The 15,064-nt window shown below is 48.7% G+C and overlaps 1 protein-coding gene across 1 annotated transcript in view; it reads left to right on the top strand.

Annotated features, from left to right (window-relative positions):
* The window catches only part of LOC141224344 (uncharacterized), an 859,055-nt gene that overhangs the window by 526,037 nt on the left and 317,954 nt on the right, over positions 1 to 15,064 (top strand). The gene's annotated exons all lie outside the window — the stretch shown is intronic.

The raw sequence follows: 15,064 nt of genomic DNA, 5'->3' as shown, positions 1-15,064 counted from the left end.
GTTTTCTCTCTAGGCCAGCAGTGAAACAATATCATCGTAAGAGGGAGTTGTGTTTTAAAGTTCCACATTTCTTTAATGCAATCTAGAATAGCCCCCCAGAAGATGCATAGTTTTGAACACAGCCAAAAGTCCATGTAACAAGTCCGTAGAAGGTGTTTTACATTTAGGACAATAAGTAATTCTATCAGGTTTAATGTGCGTTTTGGGGAGATCAAAGGCGGATCTTGCTTTATGAATGATCTTAAATTGGGTTTCTCTCCACATCTCATTAGTTATTGCTTTACTGTTTTTCCCCAACCTTTTCTTATCTTAACTCCAATTTCTTGATCATTAAATTGTTTCTCCCAGTGTTTGAAAAAAAAATCAGTATTTACTCCCAACATCACATCCCTCATTGCATTGTATAAGAAAGAGATAGATGATGACGTCCTCGTGGCCCTCACTAAGCAATTAAAGTCATTAGTAGTAATTTCTAGGGAGGTGTCTTTCAGGTGACTTAGGATAGAGTGTCTAATTTGTTCCAATTGTGTTATGCACACGCCCGGGCTGAGCGGCGTGTGCGTGTGATAGTAGTGATTCCACTGGACCGTGCCGGAGAGTGAATGCCTGGAGGGGCGTGACTAAGTATTCACCCGATCCGACCAGGGTCGCACGACGGCATACGACGCCAGTGCACCAAGGAGGAACCGAGCAGAGGGACCAGGTGCTACTCCAGGACAGACCCCGGACACGGCTGTTGACCCACACAGGGGAATACAGGAACAGGCTGGTAGGCTGGCACACAGACTGGAGGGTATAGGCAGGCACGACTGGTATGCAGGCAGGCGGGTAAAGGCAAGCGCAGCTAGAGTGCAGACAGGGAGGCACTAGCAGGTAGGAACACAGGCGGGATAGGACCCAGTACACACTGGGACTCAGGAACAGGCAGGTTAGGCTGGCACAGACTGGTGGATATAAGCAAACACGGCTGGTATGCAGATGGGTGGATACAGGCGAGTATGCAGGCAGGGAGGTACTGGCCGAAAGGACGGGCTGGAGCACAGAAAGGTTAAGACCCAGTACAGACTGGGTCACAGAACCGCAGATGCGGTAGACAACCACAGCAGAGAGGGAACGCCCGAAGCGGTGGGCAAGAACAGAGCAGGACGGGGCTGCAGGAGCAGCGAGCACAAGCAGGGCAGGACAGGGCTGCCGGAGCAGCGAGCACAAGCAGGGCAGGACAGGACTGCCGGAGCAGCGGGCACAAGCAGGGCAGGACAGGACTGCCGGAGCAGCGGGCAGAAGCAGGGCAGGACAGGACTGCCGGAGCAGCGGGCAGAAGCAGGGCAGGACAGGACTGCCGGAGCAGCGGGCAGAAGCAGGACAGGACTGCCGGAGCAGCGGGCAGAAGCAGGGCAGGACAGGACTGCCGGAGCAGCGGGCAGAAGCAGGGCAGGACAGGACTGCCGGAGCAGCGGGCAGAAGCAGGGCAGGACAGGACTGCCGGAGCAGCGGGCAGAAGCAGGGCAGGACAGGACTGCCGGAGCACCGGCCAGAGGAGTCAGAGCAGGCTAGGCTGAGTAGGGGGGACAGGGCTCTGTTCACACGGAACAGACAGGAAGGGAAAGGCAGAGCCAGACACCCACAGGGTACTTGCAGTGAAGTAGCGAGTGGACCACAAACTCACAAACGGGAGAACAGAGACAACAAGCAGGAGTTAGGTACGAGTTCAGACTCTGCAGAAAAAGGAAGGGAACGGACATAGAGGAAAAACAGGTAAAGGATAGGAGAGAGTTCAGACTGGAACTGAGTGTACGGAGGAGACCGACACTGCAGCGGGATACAGGAGCGGGTCTGGGAATACGGCCCCCAGAGAGGCAGGATGAACAGGCAAAGAGCGTGTTCAGACAGGACAGACAAGATACAGGAGCGGGTCAAGGGAACCGACCCCTAGAAGGCAGGAGGAACAGGCTAGGAGCGTGTTCAGACAGGTAAGACAAGATACAGGAACAGGTCTAGGTAATCGGCCCCTAGAAGGCAGGAGGAACAGGCTAGGAGCGTGTTCAGACAGGTCAGACAAGATACAGGAACAGGTCTAGGTAATCGGCCCCTAGAAGGCAGGAGGAACAGGCTAGGAGCGTGTTCAGACAGGCCTGGAAATACAGCCTCCAGGATAGGCAGACAAGAGAACACAGAACGGGACCTGGCACCTTCAGAGTGCAAGCACACACTGAAAGAAACACTTATGCTCAGGCAGGGATAGAAGGGAGCTGCTGAGCTATATACCAAGTGTCAGACAGCAATAGGCTGAGGACGCACAAGGGGTGTGACCCACAGCAGGTACAAAAAGCAGGAAGTGATCGGGCGCCGCCCTTAAGCAGCAGAGACAGACACAAACAGACAGCATGGAGGGAAGCCAGAGAGACACTCTGGACAGGAGATCAAGTGCGCTCTCTTGCACAGTGGGAGATGGACCACCATGCAAGGACGCCGCCAGGTATGTTACAGTACCTCCCCCCTTACGCCCCCTCTTCTTCAGGCCTGCCAGAATCTTCCGCAGGGAATTCGAGGACCAGTCGTTCACTGGGTTGGAGGGGGACAGAGACTTGAGGGTAATCTCTGCTTCGAGGTACATCTTGTCAAGCTCACAGGAAAAAATAGACGGGTTATCAGGTACATAATGAGGAAAAGTCACTGTCTCATTGTTATCTGGTGGTACCCCGGAGGATTCAGGAAACAACTGGAGGTCCTCCGCCGGGTCAGAAGAGTGCAGAGGCTCAGAGAAAACAACTGCTTCAGAGTACACTAGGTCGGACTCACTGGAGGAAGCAGGCGAGGTATCGGGTACCGAGTATAGGAAAGTCTCTGTCCATTCACCACCAGGTGGCACCCCGAAGGGTTCTGAACACAACTGGAGGTCATCCGCCTGGTCGGAGGGGTGTAGAGACTCGGGAGTAACCTCTGCTTCGGAGTACACTAGGTTGGACTCACTGGACGAAGCGAGCGAGGTATCAGGTACAGAGTATAGGAGAGTCTCTGTCCTTTCACCACCAGGTGGCACCCCAAAGGGTTCTGAACACAACTGGAGGTCCTCCGCCTGGTCAGAGGGGTGTAGAGACTCGGGAGTAACCTCTGCTTCGGAGTACACTAGGTTGGACTCACTGGAGGAAGCAGGCGAGGTATCGGGTACCGAGTATAGGAAAGTCTCTGTCCATTCACCACCAGGTGGCACCCCGAAGGGTTCTGAACACAACTGGAGGTCCTCCGCCTGGTCGGAGGGGTGTAGAGACTCGGGAGTAACTTCTGCTTCGGAGTACACTAGGTTGGACTCACTGGACGAAGCGAGCGAGGTATCAGGTACAGAGTATAGGAGAGTCTCTGTCCTTTCGTTACCAGGTAGCACCCCGAAGGGTTCAGGAGACAACTGGAGATCCTCCGCCTGGTCGGAGGGGTGTAGAGACTCGGAGGTAACCACAGCTTTGGAGCATCCTTGGACATGCACACCGGTTAAAGAGAGAGAAGCATCTGATGCCGGGTGCAGGAAGTTCTCCTGTGTGGAGTCTGGATGGGCAGAAGTCTCTTCGGGCAGGAGAACTGGTGCACTACCCACGCACATTACCCATTGGGGTTTCTCCGGGATACAGGGAGATGAAGCTTCAGTAGGGACTTCTAGGTTGGGGTCAGGAGGTCTCAGGGAGGACAGACCCTGGCGTGACGGCTTGCCTCTACGTCTAGCACGTCTGGACTGCCTCTTGAGGTTGAGAGAAGTATTCCGGAAAGCGTAGTCACCCTGTGAGGATTCTGGGTGGGCAGTAGTCTCATTGGGCTGGAGGACTATTGCGCTACCCACACACATTACCCATCGGGGCTGCTCCGGGATATTGGGAGGTGAAGCTTCAGCAGGAGCCTCCGGGTTAGGATCATCGAAGACCATTAGAAAGGCCACCAGGAAGGCCATTAGGTCCCGGAGGATCGGATCCTGTGTTTCATATAGGGGGTTGATCCATTCCAAGGCATCACCCGCCAGGTAAGACATCATAAAGGCCACTTTAGCCCAATCGGAAGGAAAGTAGAGAGGGTAGGCCTTAAAGTGTAGCATGCATTGCTCCACAAATGCACGACACTGTCTTGGATCCCCATAGTAACGTGGCGGATCCGCAGGAACGAGAGCTGATAGATCCATCTGGACGGTGCGTAATTCGCCTGGAACTCAGCTAAGGGAAAAAAAAAATTATTTATTTTAATGCATATATTCGCTGGAAAACTTCTCAGAGGGCGAAGGCCGTGGGGCTCAACGGGAACCATGGCCTGAGCATGCTGTTATGCACACGCCCGGGCTGAGCGGCGTGTGCTAGTAGTGATTCCACTGGACCGTGCCGGAGAGTGAATGCCTGGAGGGGCGTGACTAAGTATTCACCCGATCCGACCAGGGTCGCACGACGGCATACGACGCCAGTGCACCAAGGAGGAACCGAGCAGAGGGACCAGGTGCTACTCCAGGACAGACCCCGGACACGGCTGTTGACCCACACAGGGGAATACAGGAACAGGCTGGTAGGCTGGCACACAGACTGGAGGGTATAGGCAGGCACGACTGGTATGCAGGCAGGCGGGTAAAGGCAAGCGCAGCTAGAGTGCAGACAGGGAGGCACTAGCAGGTAGGAACACAGGCGGGATAGGACCCAGTACACACTGGGACTCAGGAACAGGCAGGTTAGGCTGGCACAGACTGGTGGATATAAGCAAACACGGCTGGTATGCAGATGGGTGGATACAGGCGAGTATGCAGGCAGGGAGGTACTGGCCGAAAGGACGGGCTGGAGCACAGAAAGGTTAAGACCCAGTACAGACTGGGTCACAGAACCGCAGATGCGGTAGACAACCACAGCAGAGAGGGAACGCCCGAAGCGGTGGGCAAGAACAGAGCAGGACGGGGCTGCAGGAGCAGCGAGCACAAGCAGGGCAGGACAGGGCTGCCGGAGCAGCGAGCACAAGCAGGGCAGGACAGGACTGCCGGAGCAGCGGGCACAAGCAGGGCAGGACAGGACTGCCGGAGCAGCGGGCAGAAGCAGGGCAGGACAGGACTGCCGGAGCAGCGGGCAGAAGCAGGGCAGGACAGGACTGCCGGAGCAGCGGGCAGAAGCAGGGCAGGACAGGACTGCCGGAGCAGCGGGCAGAAGCAGGGCAGGACAGGACTGCCGGAGCAGCGGGCAGAAGCAGGGCAGGACAGGACTGCCGGAGCACCGGCCAGAGGAGTCAGAGCAGGCTAGGCTGAGTAGGGGGGACAGGGCTCTGTTCACACGGAACAGACAGGAAGGGAAAGGCAGAGCCAGACACCCACAGGGTACTTGCAGTGAAGTAGCGAGTGGACCACAAACTCACAAACGGGAGAACAGAGACAACAAGCAGGAGTTAGGTACGAGTTCAGACTCTGCAGAAAAAGGAAGGGAACGGACATAGAGGAAAAACAGGTAAAGGATAGGAGAGAGTTCAGACTGGAACTGAGTGTACGGAGGAGACCGACACTGCAGCGGGATACAGGAGCGGGTCTGGGAATACGGCCCCCAGAGAGGCAGGATGAACAGGCAAAGAGCGTGTTCAGACAGGACAGACAAGATACAGGAGCGGGTCAAGGGAACCGACCCCTAGAAGGCAGGAGGAACAGGCTAGGAGCATGTTCAGACAGGTAAGACAAGATGAAGGAACAGGTCTAGGTAATCGGCCCCTAGAAGGCAGGAGGAACAGGCTAGGAGCGTGTTCAGACAGGCCTGGAAATACAGCCTCCAGGATAGGCAGACAAGAGAACACAGAACGGGACCTGGCACCTTCAGAGTGCAAGCACACACTGAAAGAAACACTTATGCTCAGGCAGGGATAGAAGGGAGCTGCTGAGCTATATACCAAGTGTCAGACAGCAATAGGCTGAGGACGCACAAGGGGTGTGACCCACAGCAGGTACAAAAAGCAGGAAGTGATCGGGCGCCGCCCTTAAGCAGCAGAGACAGACACAAACAGACAGCATGGAGGGAAGCCAGAGAGACACTCTGGACAGGAGATCAAGTGCGCTCTCTTGCACAGTGGGAGATGGACCACCATGCAAGGACGCCGCCAGGTATGTTACAAATTGTAATGTCTGATTAGGGCTTAGATGAAATTTCTCAATCCACTCATCCAGCTTGATTTTTGATGTTGATCCCTCGTTTATTTAAAAAAATTCTTTGATATCCTCTTTTAAAGAATTACCCACCAACATTAGCCAATATGCTTCAATCGTCACGGGCATTTCATTGCCCCCTCTATTCCCCTGTTCTCAATTGCACACATATCGGAGAATGGTCTGAGATTCCCCCGGGTAAATATTTCACTTCATGAATTAGCGGATTCAGAGATTCTGTTCCAATTGTCAAGTCAATCCTTGACAAGCAATGGTGTGACATTGAGTATCATGAATATTATCTAATTGATTTCTCAGTCTCCAAATATCAACATACCCAATTTCTGAAAATAATCTAGCCATCCCCATAGAGAAGGCCAAGAGTCAGGTATGTTACCTGTATGCAGCCTATTCCAATGCGGGTGGAAATAATTATTGAAATCTCCCATCAACAAAACGAGTCGTAGGATATTCCAATGTAAAGTATAATACGTTTTTAATAATTTTATCTTTATATGGAGGGGGTTTATATAAAGCTTCTAAAATTATTTTAATTCTGTATATATAGCCTAATATATCAATATACCATCCTTCAGTATCCATGACAGTTTTAAGGCATTTAAATGAGATTGATTTATGAATAGTGTTGAGCGATACCTTCTGATATCAGGAAATATCGTATCGGATTGGATCGGACCGATACCCAAAAAGTATCGGATATCGCCGATTCCGATACCGGAAACCAATGCAAGTCAATGGGACACAAATATCGGAATGAAAATAAACCCTTTCTTTCCTTGTAGGTTAATTCTACATGAAGTAAAACAACTAAGAATAATGTAGAATGTATTACGCGAAAAGCCGGCAATTCATCAGCGGCATACACCGGTACCCGACAATTTAGAACAGAAAGAATAAAGAATCACACATAGATTAGATACAGTCATATGAAAAAGTTTGGGCACCCCTATTAATCTTAAGCTTAATGTTTTATAAAAATTGGTGTTTTTGCAACAGCTATTTCAGTTTGATATATGTAATAACTGTTGGACACAGTAATGTTTCTGCCTTGAAATGAGGTTTATTGTGCTAACAGAAAATGTGCAATCTGCATTCAAACAAAATTTGACCGGTGCATAAGTATGGGCATCCTTATCATTTTCTTGTTTTAAATACTCCTGCCTACTTTTTACTGACTTACTAAAGCACTTTTTTTGGTTTTGTAACCTCATTGAGCTTTGAACTTTATAGCCAGGTGTATGCAATCATGAGAAAAGCTACTTAAAGTGGCCACTTGCAAGTTGTTCTCCTGTTGAATCTCCTCTGAAGAGTGGCATCATGGGCTCCTCAAAACAACTGTCAAATGATCTGAAAACAAAGATTATTCAACATAGTTGTTCAGGGGAAGGATACAAAAAGCTGTCTCGGAGATTTAACCTGTCAGTTTCCACTGTGAGGAACATAGTAAGGAAATGGAAGAACATAGGGACAGTTCTTGTTAAGGCCAGAAGTGTCAGGACAAGAAAAACATCAGAAAGGCAGAGAAGAAGAATGGTGAGATCAGTCAAGGACAATCCTCAGACCACCTCCAGAGAGCTGCAGCATCAACTTGCTGCAGATGGTGTCACTGTGCATCGGTCAACTATACAACGCACTTTGCACAAGGAGAAGCTGTATGGGAGAGTGATGCGAAAGAAGCCGTTTCTGCAAGTACGCACAAACAGAGTCGGCTGAGGTATGCAAAAGCACATTTGAAGAAGCCTATTTCTTTTTGGAAGAAGGTCCTGTGGACTGATGAAACCAAGATTGAGTTGTTTGGTCATACAAAAAGGCGTTATGCATGGTGGCAAAAAAACACAGCATTCCAAGAAAAACACTTGCTACCCACAGTAAAATTTGGTGGAGGTTCCATCATGCTTTGGGGCTGTGTGGTCAATGCCGGCACTGGGAATCTTGTTAAAGTTGAGGGACGCATGGATTCCACTCAGTATCAGCAGATTCTTGGCAATAGTGTTCAAGAATCAGTGATAAAGTTGAAGTTACGCAGTGGATGGATCTTTCAGCAAGACAATGATCCAAAACACCGCTCCAAATCTACTCAGGCATTCATGCAGAGGAACAAATACAATGTTCTGGAATGGCCATCCCAGTCCCCAGACCTGAATATCATTGAACATCTGTGGGATCATTTGAAGAGGCTGTCCATGCTCGGCGACCATCAAACTTAACTGAACTGGAATTGTTTTGTAAAGAGGAATGGTCAAAAATACCTTCATCCAGGATCCAGGAACTCATTAAAAGCTACAGGAAGCGACTAGAGGCTGTTATTTTTGCAAAAGGAGGATCTACTAAATATTAATGTCACTTTTCTGGTGAGGTGCCCATACTTATGCACCTGTCAAATTTTGTTTGAATGCAGATTGCACATTTTCTGTTAGTACAATAAACCTCATTTCAAGGCAGAAACATTACTGTATCCAACAGTTATTACATATATCAAACTGAAATAGCTGCTGCAAAAACACCAATTTTTATAAAACATTAAGCTTAAGATTAATAGGGGTGCCCAAACTTTTTCATATGACTGTAGATAGAAACATGTCAGTCACATATATATGAAGTACAGTGACAGTGTTGCTTACTGTACTTGTCATTTAGTGTAAAGGATTTATTAAAAAAAATAATAGTGTTTTCATGCACCGTCTCTTTAAAAAAGCCGGCCGGCAATTCAGCAGCGGTACCCGACAATTTAGAATAGAAGGAATAGAGCTTCACACATAGATTAGATAGATAGAAACATGTCAGTCACATATATAATAAGTACAGTGACAGTGTTGATTACTGTACTTGTCATTTAGTGTTAAAATAAAGGATTTATTTAAAAAAAAATTGTCGTGGGGTTCCCCGTAATTTTAGGCTCTAGCGGAGGTTAAGCAGACAGCTGGGGCAGATGTTTAAAGCTTGGGAAGGGGGTAATACCCACGGAGCTTCCCAGGCTACTGATATCAGCCCCCAGCTGAATACCTAGCCTTTACTAGCTATCAAAATGGGGGACCCCCCCAAAAAATGACGTGGGGTCTCCCCTAATTTAATAGCTAGCAAAGGCTAGGCAGACAGCTGGGGGCTGATATTAATAGCCCAGGAAGGGTGCCATGAATATTGGCCCCCTCCCAGGCTAGAAACACCAGCCGTCAACCGCCCCAGAAATGGCGCATCCATAGGATGCGCCAATTCTGGCACTTAGCCTCGCTCTTCCCACTGCCCTGTAGCGGTGGCAGTGGGGTAATAGAGCTGGGGTTGATGTCAGCTTATAATGCCATCTGACATCAAGCCCAGGTTAGTAATGGAGAGGCGTCTATAAGACACCCCCATTACTAACCCCATAGTTAAAGATAAAAAAAAACAAACACCCAGAATAAAGTCCTTTAATTGAAATAAAGACACAATTCTTTATTGTTCTAAATTAAACCATACTTACCATCATGCCCATTCCAGCTGAAGCCAACGATCTCCTGCAATAATAGAAAAATAATAAAGCAACATCATCCTTACCTTTCCATGGTTCCTACGACAGCTTCAGCAAGCTGCCATCCAGCTTGCCATGCCGCACGCACTGAGAAGCGCAGGCATGCTTGCGCTCCTCAGTGTCTCTCTGTGACGGCATCCAGATGAGCAGAGTTCATGTCTAATGAACTCGGCTCACCTCATGCACGTCACTGACAGCGTGGGAGAATTCTCACGCTGAAGCGCTGAGTGCAGGAGAATTTTCCCACGCTGTCAGTGACTTGCACGAGGTCAGCTGAGCTCATTGGACATGACCTCACCTCATGCACGTCACTGACAGCGTTGGAGAATTCTCACGCTGAAGCGCTGAGTGCAGTAGAATTTTCCCACGCTGTCAGTGACGTGCATGAGGTGAGCCGGGTTCATTGGAGATGAACTCGGCTCATCTTTATGCCGTCACAGCGAGACACTGAGGAGCGCAAGCAAGCCTGCGCTTCTCAGTGTCTGCGGGATGACAGGCTGGATGGCAGCGTTCTGCTGCGGTCCAGCCTGTCATCTCGATGTAGCAGAGCTGAAGCTGTCGTGGGAACCATGGAAAGGTAAGGATGAGGTTGCTTTATTATTTTTCTTTTATTGCAGGAGATCGTTGGCTTCAGCTGGAATGGGCGTGATGGTAAGTATGGTTTAATTTAGAACAATAAAAAATTGTGTGTTTATTTCAATTAAAGGACTTTTTTCTGGGTGTTGTGTTTTTTTTAAATACTTTACTAGAAATTCATGGTGGTCATGTCTAATATTGGCGTGACCCCATGAATTTCAGGCTTAGGGCCAGCTGATAATGCCAAGCTGGCCCTAACCCCTTTATTACCCAGTGAGCCACCGCACCAGGGCCCTGGATGAGTTGGGTACAGCGCCAGAAGATGACGCTTCTATGAACGCGCCATTTTCCGGGGTGGCTGCGGACTGCAATTTGCAGCAGGGGTGGCTCAGAAAGCTTGGGCCTCCCTGCGCTGCGGATTCCAGCCCCCAGCTGCCTAGTTGTACCTGGCTGGACACAAAAACAGGGCGAAGCCCGACGTCAATTTTTTTTAAATTATTTCATGAAATAATTAAAAAAAAAGGGCTTCCCTATATTGTTGTGTCCGGCCAGGTACAAATAGGCAGCTGGTGGATGGGGGCAGCCCGTTCCTGCCTGCTGTACCTGGCTGGACACAAATATAGTGCGAAGCCCCACTTCAATTTTTTTTAAATTATTTCATGAAATAATTAAAAAAAAAAAGGGCTTCCCTATATTGTTGTGTCCAGCCAGGTACAATTAGGCAGCTGGGAGTTGGGGGCAGCCCGTTCTTGCCTGCTGTACCTGGCTGGACACAAATATAGTGCGAAGCCCCACGTCAATTTTTTTTAAATTATTTCATGAAATAATTAAAAAAAAAAAAGGGCTTCCCTATATTGTTGTGTCCAGCCAGGTACAATTAGGCAGCTGGGAGTTGGGGGCAGCCCGTTCCTGGATGCTGTACCTAAGCTGGCATACAAAAATATGGCAAAGCCCACGTCAAAATTTTTGGGAAAAATTAATTAAAAAATAAATAATAATTTAGGGACTGCATCTTTATTAACCCCTCAAGTGTTATTTAGTGTTAAAATAAAGGATTTATTAAAAATAAAATTGGCGTGGGATCCCCCATAATTTTAGTCTCTAGCGGAGGTTAAGCAGACGGCTGGGGCAGATGTTTGAAGCCTGGGAAGGGGGTAATACCCACGGAGCTTCCCAGGCTACTAATATCAGCCCCCAGCTGAATACCTAGCCTTTACTAGCTATTAAAATGGGAGACCCCCCCCAAAAAAATGACGTGGGGTCTCCCCTAATTTAATAGCTAGCAAAGGCTAGGCAGACAGCTGGGGGCTGATATTAATAGCCCAGGAAGGGTGCCATGAATATTGGCCCCCTCCCAGGCTAGAAACACCAGCCGTCAACCGCCCCAGAAATGGCGCATCCATAGGATGCGCCAATTCTGGCACTTAGCCTCGCTCTTCCACGCTGCCCTGGTGCGGTGGCAGGGGGTAATAGGGCTGGGGTTGATGTCAGCGCCAGCTGCCATGAAGCCCAGGTTAGTAATGATGGGCGTCTATAAGACACCCCCATTACTAACCTACAAAGTGTTAAAAATAAAAAACACACACTACACCCAGAAAAAAATAATTTATTTGAAATAAAACACACCATTTTATTTAATTCTTAGTTTACTAAAAAAAAAATAGTTACCTGTCCACGATCCTGCGCTGATCTCCCATGCACAGCTGTCACATCTGGAGATGGTGACAGCTGTGCATGGCTGCTGTAAGCTCACACTGCCGGGAACACGTCCGCTCCTGGCAGCGGGAGCCCCTGACTGAGGTCACCGGAGTGCATTCAGTCAGCGCAGCTCCGGAGACCTCCTTTACGGCACTGCTGTACCGTGGGAATTTCTCACGGTACAGCGGGGCCGTAAAGCAGCTAACTGGAGCAGCGCTGCCTGAACTCAGGCGAAGCCGCTTATGCAATGACGGGGCTGCTTTACGGCCCCGTCATTCTAGCGGCGGCGGCGGTTCAGAGCGGTCACATTCTATGTGGCTGCTCTAAACTGGAGATCTTCGTGGGACACTCGTGGACTATTACGGAGGGGTAAGGATAAGGTTGTGGTTTATTATTTTCCATTTTATTACAGGAGATCGATGGCTGCGGGGAATTAGGTGTCTAGGTGAGTATAGGTGTAGTTTTTTATTTTTTACTTTATTTTAGGTGGCGATCGGCGGGGACAGGTAATGTATAAACTAGTTTATTTTTGGTAACCACTGGCCACCAATGACATGTATTTAAAATTTATTGGGGACCAAAAACAAAAAAAAAATATGGGGGCCTAAAAAAAACACGTATAGGGGCAAAAATATAAACCTATGGGGGCCAAAATAACATATGGGGCAGTTTAAATAGCAGGATCAGGCTGATGGGAACTACTGCTCCCATCAAGCTGATCCTGCTGGCATGAGTGGATGGGGGACAGACATAGGCCGATGGGAGTAGTATGTCACATCGGTCTATGTTTGCCTGCACGCACACACCCGCAGACATCGCACAGACACCGCACACACACCCGCACACATCGCACAGACACCGCGCACACCCACACACATCGCACAGACACCCACACACACCAATCATGACCGGTCTGATGGTCTGGGAGGTGAGGCTGACCTGTGCGGCCGTGGGAAAGTTCATGTGAGTTCATGCAATGCAGTCAAGCATGAACTCACATGAACCCTCTGAGGGCACCGTGGCTACTTCAAATAAACAGCTGATCGGCATCACCTGATACCTCAGCTGTTCATTTGAAATAACCGGCGGGAAAGTGCAGCACAGAACGGGAAAGCTGGCGGTGAAGTCTTTTCACTGCCGGCTTCCCCGCCCGGGTCCTTCGCTCCCCGCTCCTTGATGCTGCGCTCCCCGCCCGGTCCTAACTTACAATTGGGATGGGAGGTGGCGAGGGGAGCGGAGGATCGGGGTGGGAGGCTGCGGGGAAGCATTATGGGGCTGTGTGATTGTTTAAAAGCCGGCGGCTTTTTACCGCCCGCCGGCTTTTAAACAATCAGGAGAATTCTCTCACGCTGCGATGGCATTCTGATGACAGGCTGGATCGCAGCTGAGCGCTGCCATCCAGCTTGTCATCCTTCAGAGACACTGCAGAGCGCAGGCATTATGGGAACTTCCGATTCCGGTATTTGATATTGTAAAAGTATCGGAATTAAGTATCGGAATTCCGATACCGCGAATATCGGCCGATACCCGATATTTCAGTATCGGAATGCTCAACACTATTTATGAATCAAAACAGATATCCCTCCGGCATGAGAAGAAAATACTGAATGAAAAGCATTTTCAATGGATAAGTTAGGGCAGTCACGTGCTTTGCGCAGGATTGTGTCTATATCTTTATAATGCAGTAACTTCAATAAAAGGGCCTTGGAGGATCTCCTGGTGGAGGGGGTCAGAAAGGCGCCCTATGAGCACGCTCTATTGCCAACATAGGAGACAGAACCTCTCTTCCAAACACATCCCTGAACCAGGTCTCCATAAATTCAACCGGGTTTTTGCCTTAAGCTCTTTCTGGGACCCCATAAGGAGTAGATTGTTTCTACAGGGTCTCTTCTCCAATCATCCGTTTTATTAAGCAAGGTAATCAGATTTTGCTTGTATGTTTTCATATCCTTTGCATAGGAGACAATTGATACTCAATATTACTAATTCTGCCCTCTGTTTCTTTAATTCTTTCAATTGCCCTTTGCAGGGACTTGTTGGACATATTGACCACATCCCTCATGGTGGGTTCCTGGTCTGTGGTATGCTCTATGTTTACTGCCGGCACCAAGTAAATTCCTTCACTATATACCCAGGATAGTTGCTGCTGAATATTTTGCTGCATCATTTACTCTTTATCAGGAGCACACGTTTCTCCCTGCTCCTCCTGTTCCTCCCCCGGCTAACCTTAAGGAGAATCCTCTAAGGCTGCCTTTGTCACCCGGGCAAAGCATCCCAGATGAGATGCGGCCTCCGACATCTTATCTCTCTGTTGTGCGGCTCTTTTGACGGGTCAGTCTCCTCAGGGACCCCCGATATCAACTCCTCACAGGTTCCCGGAGTGTGTTAGGAGGTAGAATTAGCGGTATAAATCTTTTAGTCGGTGCAGGCTGGGATTACAGGATTATGAGCAGGAGCTCTCAGTCCGTGTGTCTGCTCACATAAAGCCTCAGGCCACAGCCCGTGCCTTGTTTTTTTTTAGTATATTTTTTACGATGTTCACTGAAGGTATTAACTAGTGGGACAGTTTTATAGGTCGGGTCGTTCTGGACGCGACGATACCAAATGTGTGTACTTTTTTCTATATTTTTTTCTCATAAAAAAATATTTATTTATGGGTACAATATACAGTACAGACCAAAAGTCTGGACACACTTCTCATTTTAAGATTTTTCTGTATTTTCATGACTATGAAAATTGTACATTCACACTGAAGGCATCAAAACTATGAATTAACACATGTGGAATTATATACTTAACAAAAAAATGTGAAACAACTGAAAATATGTCTTATATTCTAGGTTCTTCAAAGTAGCCACCTTTTGCTTTGATGACTGCTTTGCACACTCTTGGCATTCTCTTGATGAGCTTCAAGAGGTAGTCACCGGAAATGGTTTTCACTTCACAGGTGTGCCCTGTCAGGTTTAATAAGTGGGATTTCTTGCCTTATAAATGGGGTTGGGACCATCAGTTGTGTTGTGCAGAAGTCAGGTGGATACACAGCTGATAGTCCTACTGAATAGACTGTTAGAATTTGTATTATGGCAAGAAAAAAGCAGCTAAGTAAAGAAAAACGAGTGGCCATCATTACT

This window comes from Phyllobates terribilis, unplaced genomic scaffold, assembly GCF_046119375.1.
Source record: "Phyllobates terribilis strain yellow unplaced genomic scaffold, ASM4611937v1 Scaffold_391__1_contigs__length_1789467, whole genome shotgun sequence".
Classification (NCBI taxonomy): Eukaryota; Metazoa; Chordata; class Amphibia; order Anura; family Dendrobatidae; genus Phyllobates; species Phyllobates terribilis.
Note: the sequence above shows the minus strand (reverse complement) of the source record. Positions and strands in the feature narration are given on the sequence as shown.